The following is a 6,864-nucleotide window of genomic DNA, read 5'->3' as shown; positions in this document are numbered from 1 at the left end:
TTGACTTCCATCCCCAGTACCATGTCCATCTTCCAGGCCATGTCCCCTACACCTCCTCCTTGAGGTTCACTCCATCTCATTCTGTCCCTCCTATCCACTTGGTCACAGTCGCCTACTCACCTACTGGTCACTCCCGTCTTTCAATCTGACCTGCTGTTTCCTTCTATATCCCACCAACAGGATCTGCTTGAGATAACATAATAATCATTTGCTAATTAACTAACTAACAAGTCCCTCCTCACCTATTCCTTCTCTCCACTTGGTTTCCCTTTCTACTCTGGGCTTTGTCACAAGTTGGCTGTACTCCATTCTGATGTTCTCCTCTCCACCTACCTCTGCTTAGTCTTGTTGCTCCTTCTCTCTCTCACTTTCATTTCCCCTACTATTCAAACAAATCAGGTCCTTGGGTTTCTAAGTCTCTTCTTCTTCTCTCTTCCTGTCAGCCTTGGCTGCTGTCACCTCCTTCCCTCAGCCTACCTTCCATGATCCACCGCCACAACTCAACTTGGCTTTTGTCTTTTCTTTACCCACACCTGTCTTGCAACTTCCCAGTCTAGAATCATTCTCAACTTTTGCCTCCTCTCTTCCGCTACCCAGTGTGCTTATCCATGATGATTCATTTTCAGCTAGAGCCCTGACAGTGGTCTGGTCTCCTGCCTGCATCCTTGACCGCATTTTTCTCTGAACTCCTCCTAACAGCTATGCTCTGGGTATAGGTCCAAATATTTGCAAATCCCCACAACACTCCATGCTGTTTCCTGCTTTCATTACATTTGCCGTCTCTGTTTCCTCTGCCTGAAATTTCTTTCTCAGTCTTGCCTGCCTTGGAACATCTTGTCTTAATTCCGAGTTTAAGTGTCATCTTCTATGTAGTGATTGTACTTGCAGGTGACCCCAAGGATGTGAGAACTTCCCCTTTTGTTTCTCTATTGTACATTATGCTTTTTTTAGTTCTGCATCCACAACACCTACTTCATTTATCTGATCTCTTCTATAATACGAGTTCGTCGAGGACAGAGACTGTTTGCACCTCTGGATCCTCAACACCTAGCAGTATACCTGGCACAGACTAGGTGTTTATAAACGTTTATTGACACAAAACAACTTTGAATATTAATTTAATTTAACCCCCAAGTTCTTCTGCCCTAGTGATAAGAGCAGACTGCGAAGTGGCTCTGGCGCCTGTTGGAATATTTACAGACCCTAGTAGGTCAGAACCCTGCATCAGGGCAATCAAGAGTTCAAACAGCTATTGGGGTCATCCATAGAATCATGAAAATGGATACTTGCAAAAGCAGGCATTGGAACCTGGGTTGTGTCTTAGGCTGTGGTCTCTACAGAAGTAAATCTTTTGCTATCGAGTTGATTCCAGGTCATAGCGGCCCTATAGGATGGAGTAGAACTGCCCCATAGGATTTCCAAGGAGTGGCTCGTGGATTTGACCTGCTGGCCTTTTGATTAGCTGCTGGAGCTCTTAACCACTGTGTCACCGAGGAAAGAGAGAGAGAGAGATTTATCTCAAGAAAATGCCTCAAGCAGCTGTAGGAGGCTGGCCAGTCCCCAGCCTGTGGGTCAGGTGTCAGGTTGGAGACTTTCCCTGGCTCACGTAGCAGCAGAGGCTGATGAATTCAAGATTGGCAAGCAGATGGTAGGCTGCTGGCTCATAGGCTGTGGAGGTTGACGAATCCAAGATTGGAGGTAAGACAGGAGGCTGCTCGCTCACACGCTGCAGAGGCCTTCAACCCCCAAGATTGGCAGTCAGTATGGCAGTCCACTGGCTCAAGTCCTAAGAACAAGAGTTCAGATGATGACAATAGGGATGCAGGGTCAGGAGTGAGCAAAAGGCAGAGAGCTTTGCCAGAACGTCCATATATATTGGATGCAGTCCACACCTTTGAGGAAACCCCCTTACGATGGGTTGGCTGATCATATCAGATCACATCATGGAAGTGATTACATTATATCACAAAATGAAGGATAAATACATGATTACATAACTGGCAAAACTACATCGTTACCTAATTGCCAAACTACATCATTACATAACAGTCAAATCACTGAGAATCATGGCCCAGCCAAGTTGAAAAACAACCTTACCAATCACAGTCCACCACCTGTCAGCTTGGCACCTGTACACATCTTCTTAAACCATGCGGAATTTCTGAATAAAGACAATTACAGAGTCTTACTTGCACGCAACATAGCTGACATGCATGCAATCAAAAACCAGTTTTCATCCTATATTTTATAAATGAAGAAAACAAAAATATTTGATGCACAAATACAAAGAAGGAATACTCATAACAATTACAATCTTTTTTCTGCAACTGGGTATGTGGTTGTAACTGGTATTTAGAACTACCTTCTTCCACCACCCATTTTGCATTCCCTTTGCCATCAGCAAGCACTTTAGCTGGTTGTGTTTCTTTGCTTGGTGAGGTGACCCAACCTTCATTCCTGAAGGGTCTGGGCTATTAGTAGTCATGTCCGAGTTGGGCTGCTGTAGTTTTCCATTGACTTTAATCACAGATCATGGTAGTACTTAGAGATGTCCTAAGGGATCTCATGTATTCCAGACATACTCTTCATTACGTCCATTATGTAATATCAATTTATTCCCACATGGTAAGCAGGGTCAATCACACCAGCCAATATAATAACTCTCTTATTTGTCTGTTGATCCAGAAGCATGAGGGGTGGCCAGGAGGCATTCTTAACTTCCAGTTCACTGGAATCAGTGCTGTGTCTTCTGGTGGGTGCATTCCTCCCTTTTGAACTAAGACCGCTAGACCCACAATGCATAGGCTGAGGGGACGGAAAACAAAAATTTTATGAGTGGGTGGCTAGGGGCAATAGTGAGTGGTGCCATTCCCATTTCCACCCCTTGATTCCTGGACCTATGAATCCTGGCTATGGGAGAAACAAAATCATATAATGGACCCTGGTTTAGAGTATATACAACTTTCTGGAGAACATTGCCCCAACCCTGCAAGGTATTGTCACCTAGCTGGTGCTTCAATTGTCTTTAGAAGACCATTCCATTATTAAATTAAGCCAGCTGCTTCAGAATGATGGAGAACATGGTAAGACCAGTGAATTCCATGAGGGTGAGCCCATTGTTGCACTTCATTTGCTGTGAAGTGAGTCCCTTGATCTGAGGTGATGCTGTGGGTTACCACGATGGTGGAAAAAGAATTCTGCAGGCCCACAGATGGTAGTTTTGGCAGAAATATTGCATGCAGGGGAGGAAAATCCATATCCAGATGGTCTATTCTAGTAAGAGCAAAATGCTGCCCTTTCCATGATGGAAGCCATCCAGTGTAATCAATCTGCTACCAGGCTGCTGGTTGATCATCTTGAGGAATGGTGCCATATCAGGGACTCAATGTTGGTCTCTGCTGCTGGCAGATTGGGTACTCAGCTGTGGCTGTAGCCAAGTCAGCCTTGGTCAGTGGAAGTCCATTTTACTGAGCCCACGGGTAACCTCCATGCCTGCCACCACGGCCACTTCATTCAGCAGCCCACTGGGCAATGACCCAAGTGCCTGAGAAAGAGGATGACTTTTTCCAAGGAATGTGTCTTCCTATCCACTTGATTGTTAAAATACTCTTCTGCCAAGGGCACCCTTTGGTGAACATTCACATCAGAAACAAATATATTTGCTTCTTTGGTCCATTCAGAGAAGTTTATCCACGTACCTCTTCCCCGAACCTCCTTATCTCCTATTTTCCAATCAAGTTCCTCCCAAGTCCCTGACCTATCAGCCGAACCAGTGGCCACAGTCTGTGAATGAGTACAGAATCGCACATCTGGCCATTTCTCCTTCCAAAGAAAATGAAGTGCCTGTTGCACTGCTTGAAGTTCTGCCTATTGGGAGAATTGTCCTTCACCACTGAACTTGCGTATCGTCCTGTCACTGTCCACTTTTCAGTGGTGCCTGCATATTGTGCAGAACCATCTGTAAACCAGGCATGATTGTTCTCTTCCTCAGTCACCTGATCATAAGGAATGCCTCATAAGGCCTTAGGTGCATACTGGGAGAGGGTAGGTAACATGACAGAAGTTGAGACCCTATGCATTTGGGCCACTTCCACATTCAACTTACAGTCTCATATATACCATTTCCATTTAATGACGGAGTGCTGCTGTGCACGTCTGAATTTATGGTTCTGTCAGTCAGACAACACCCAGTTCCTGATGGGCACTTCAGGCCACATGGTCACTTGGTGGTCTATGGCTAAGCACGGTTAAGTGTTCAGTCTCTACTAAGGCTCAGTAACAAGCGAAAAGCTGTTTTTCAAAAGGAGAGCAGTTATCTTCAGAGGATGACAGGTTTTCCTCCAAAATTCTAAGGGTCTGCACTGTGGCTTGCCAAAGACTCCAAGCAATATCTCTATCTGCCATTGACATTTCAGATACCATTGGATCAACTGGATTATATGGCCCAAGTGGCAGAGCAGCTTTCAGAGCCTCCTGAAGCTATTGAAGATAATTCTGTTGTCCTGGGCCCCAATTCAAACTAACAATTTTCAAGTCACTTGATACATACGGCAGAGTAACACACCCAAATGAGGGATATGTTGCCTCCAAAATGCAAAGAGATTCACAAGTCGTTGTGCATCCTTTTTAGTTGTGGGAGGAGCCAGTTGCAGGAACTTATCTTTCACTTTAGAAGAAGTGTCTCCACATGCCCCATACCACAAGACCCCCAGACATTTTGCAGAGGTGGAAAGTCCCTAAATTTTTCTTGAATTAATTTCCCACCTTCTAGCATGCAAGTGTTTTACCTATAAGTCCAGAGTCATTGACACTGCTTCCTTACTAGGTCCAATCAGCATAATGTCATCAATGTAATGGAGCAGTGTGACATCTTGTGGAAAGCAAAGGTGATCAAGTTCCCTGCGGTCTCAATTATGACATAGGGCTGGAGAGTTGATATACCTCTGATCTAGGACAGTGAAGATGTACTGCTGGCCTTACTAGCTGAAGTCAAACTACTTCTGGTGTGCATTCATAAATCAGAATTGAGAAAAATGCATTGGCCAGATCACTAACTGAATACAAGGTACCAGGAGATGTATTCATTTGCTCAAGGAATGAAACCACAACTGGCACAGTAGCTGCAATTATGGTCACCACCTGCTTAAATTTATGATGATCCACTCTTATTTTCCAAGATCCATCTATTTTTTGCTCAGGCCAAATAGGTAAGTTGAATAGGAATGTGGTAAGGATCACCACCTGTGCATCCTTCAAATCCTAGATTGTGGCAGTAAAGACTGCAATCCCTCCATGAATGTGGTACTGCTTTTGACTTCCTATTTTCTTAGGTAAGGGTAGTTCTAATAGCTTCCATTTGGCTTTTCCTACCATAATAGCCTTTACCCCACTTCAGGGATCCAATGTGGGGGTGCTGAGTGTTGTTGAGTAGGTCTTTGCCAGTGATGCATTCTGGATCTGGGGAAATCACTACAGAATGGATTTGCGGACCCAGTGTAACGTGAACCCGAGCTAAGACTCCATTAAAACTTGATCTCCATATGCTCTCACTCTGACTGGCGGGCCACGGTGTCATTTTGGGTCTCCTGAAATTAGTGTCAGTTCAGAGCCACTATCCGGTAATACCCAGAAATTCTGATTATTTCCTTTTCCCCAGTGAACAGTCAGTGTCGTAAAAGGCTGTAGATCTCTTTGGGGATGGCTGGGAGAAAGATTAACAGTAGAGATTTTTGACAGTGCAGTGGGATCCTTCATCAAGGGACCTGGCCTCTTCTTCATCCAGTGGGTTGTGTGTCTGTAAACTCCCTGAAGTCTGGGATGATTGAGGGGCTATGACTCTCTATCCTGGAAATTTGAGTTAGACTGCTGTTCATTTGACCTAGAATTATTCTGCTTGTACATATCAAGTAAATGTTTAGTAAATTTACCATCTATTTCAGTCCTAGGGAAACCATGTCTAAGTTCCAGCTCCATAATTCCATATGAGTCAGGCTGTTCTGATTACTGCTTTGACTCCACTGGCCATTATGGTAACCAAGCCCACCTTGTGTTTGTTGGTTGAGTGCTACCACTTGGCCTCTACCAACACAGGGTCCAATCGGCTTCATTGTATTTAGGTGTCTTAATTCAGTTAGGAAATTTCCTGCTATGAAATCTAACTTACGTAAAATAGCAATCACGGCAGTCTTTAAGGATGCTGAGGCTCACTTCACAAATTTGTTCCCCAGTGCTGTGGTAAAAGTGTGTCCTCTGGGCACTCCATGTGTGGGTATGTGCATCCACTGTACCATTTCCCTAAGGCTCTGGGTACCTTCTTCTGCAGTATACCAAGGCAGGTCTGGTGCTTCAACTTGATTTAGTATAAGCCACCGTGTAATCCATGCTTCAGTGAACCAACCAAATAAACTACTAGGTTATTTTCTAACCTCTTGAACTGAAACACTGAATGATGAATCTGAACTTAGTGGGCCCATAGCAATAATCTCAGACTGATCCAACTTTATGTTCCTTGCACTATTCTCCTTTAAAAGCCTTTCTCACACATATTCCCATTTCTGTTTGTACATATTAGAAAAGCCAAGCAGTTTATTTTGAAATGTAGAGTACCTCTTCCTGGGTCACAATTTGTACTTCCCCATTTGGGAGTGCCTGGGACTTACAACTAATTAGAGGTCTGGAAGCAAAAATGGGTGGTGGGGATGTGTTCTGAGAACATTCAGCAATGTCCTGTAAGGCATCTGTCTCAGTCGATGCCCTAAGCAATGAGTCAGATGCAGTGCCAGGCACTATCTTAGACAAAGGTTCTTCAGACACAGCTGGTTTAATCTCATCAGATGGGAGTGGAGAGGCTAATGAGTTACTGGA

This window comes from Loxodonta africana, chromosome 3, assembly GCF_030014295.1.
Source record: "Loxodonta africana isolate mLoxAfr1 chromosome 3, mLoxAfr1.hap2, whole genome shotgun sequence".
NCBI classification, from domain to species: Eukaryota; Metazoa; Chordata; class Mammalia; order Proboscidea; family Elephantidae; genus Loxodonta; species Loxodonta africana.
This window is presented reverse-complemented; position numbering follows the sequence as displayed.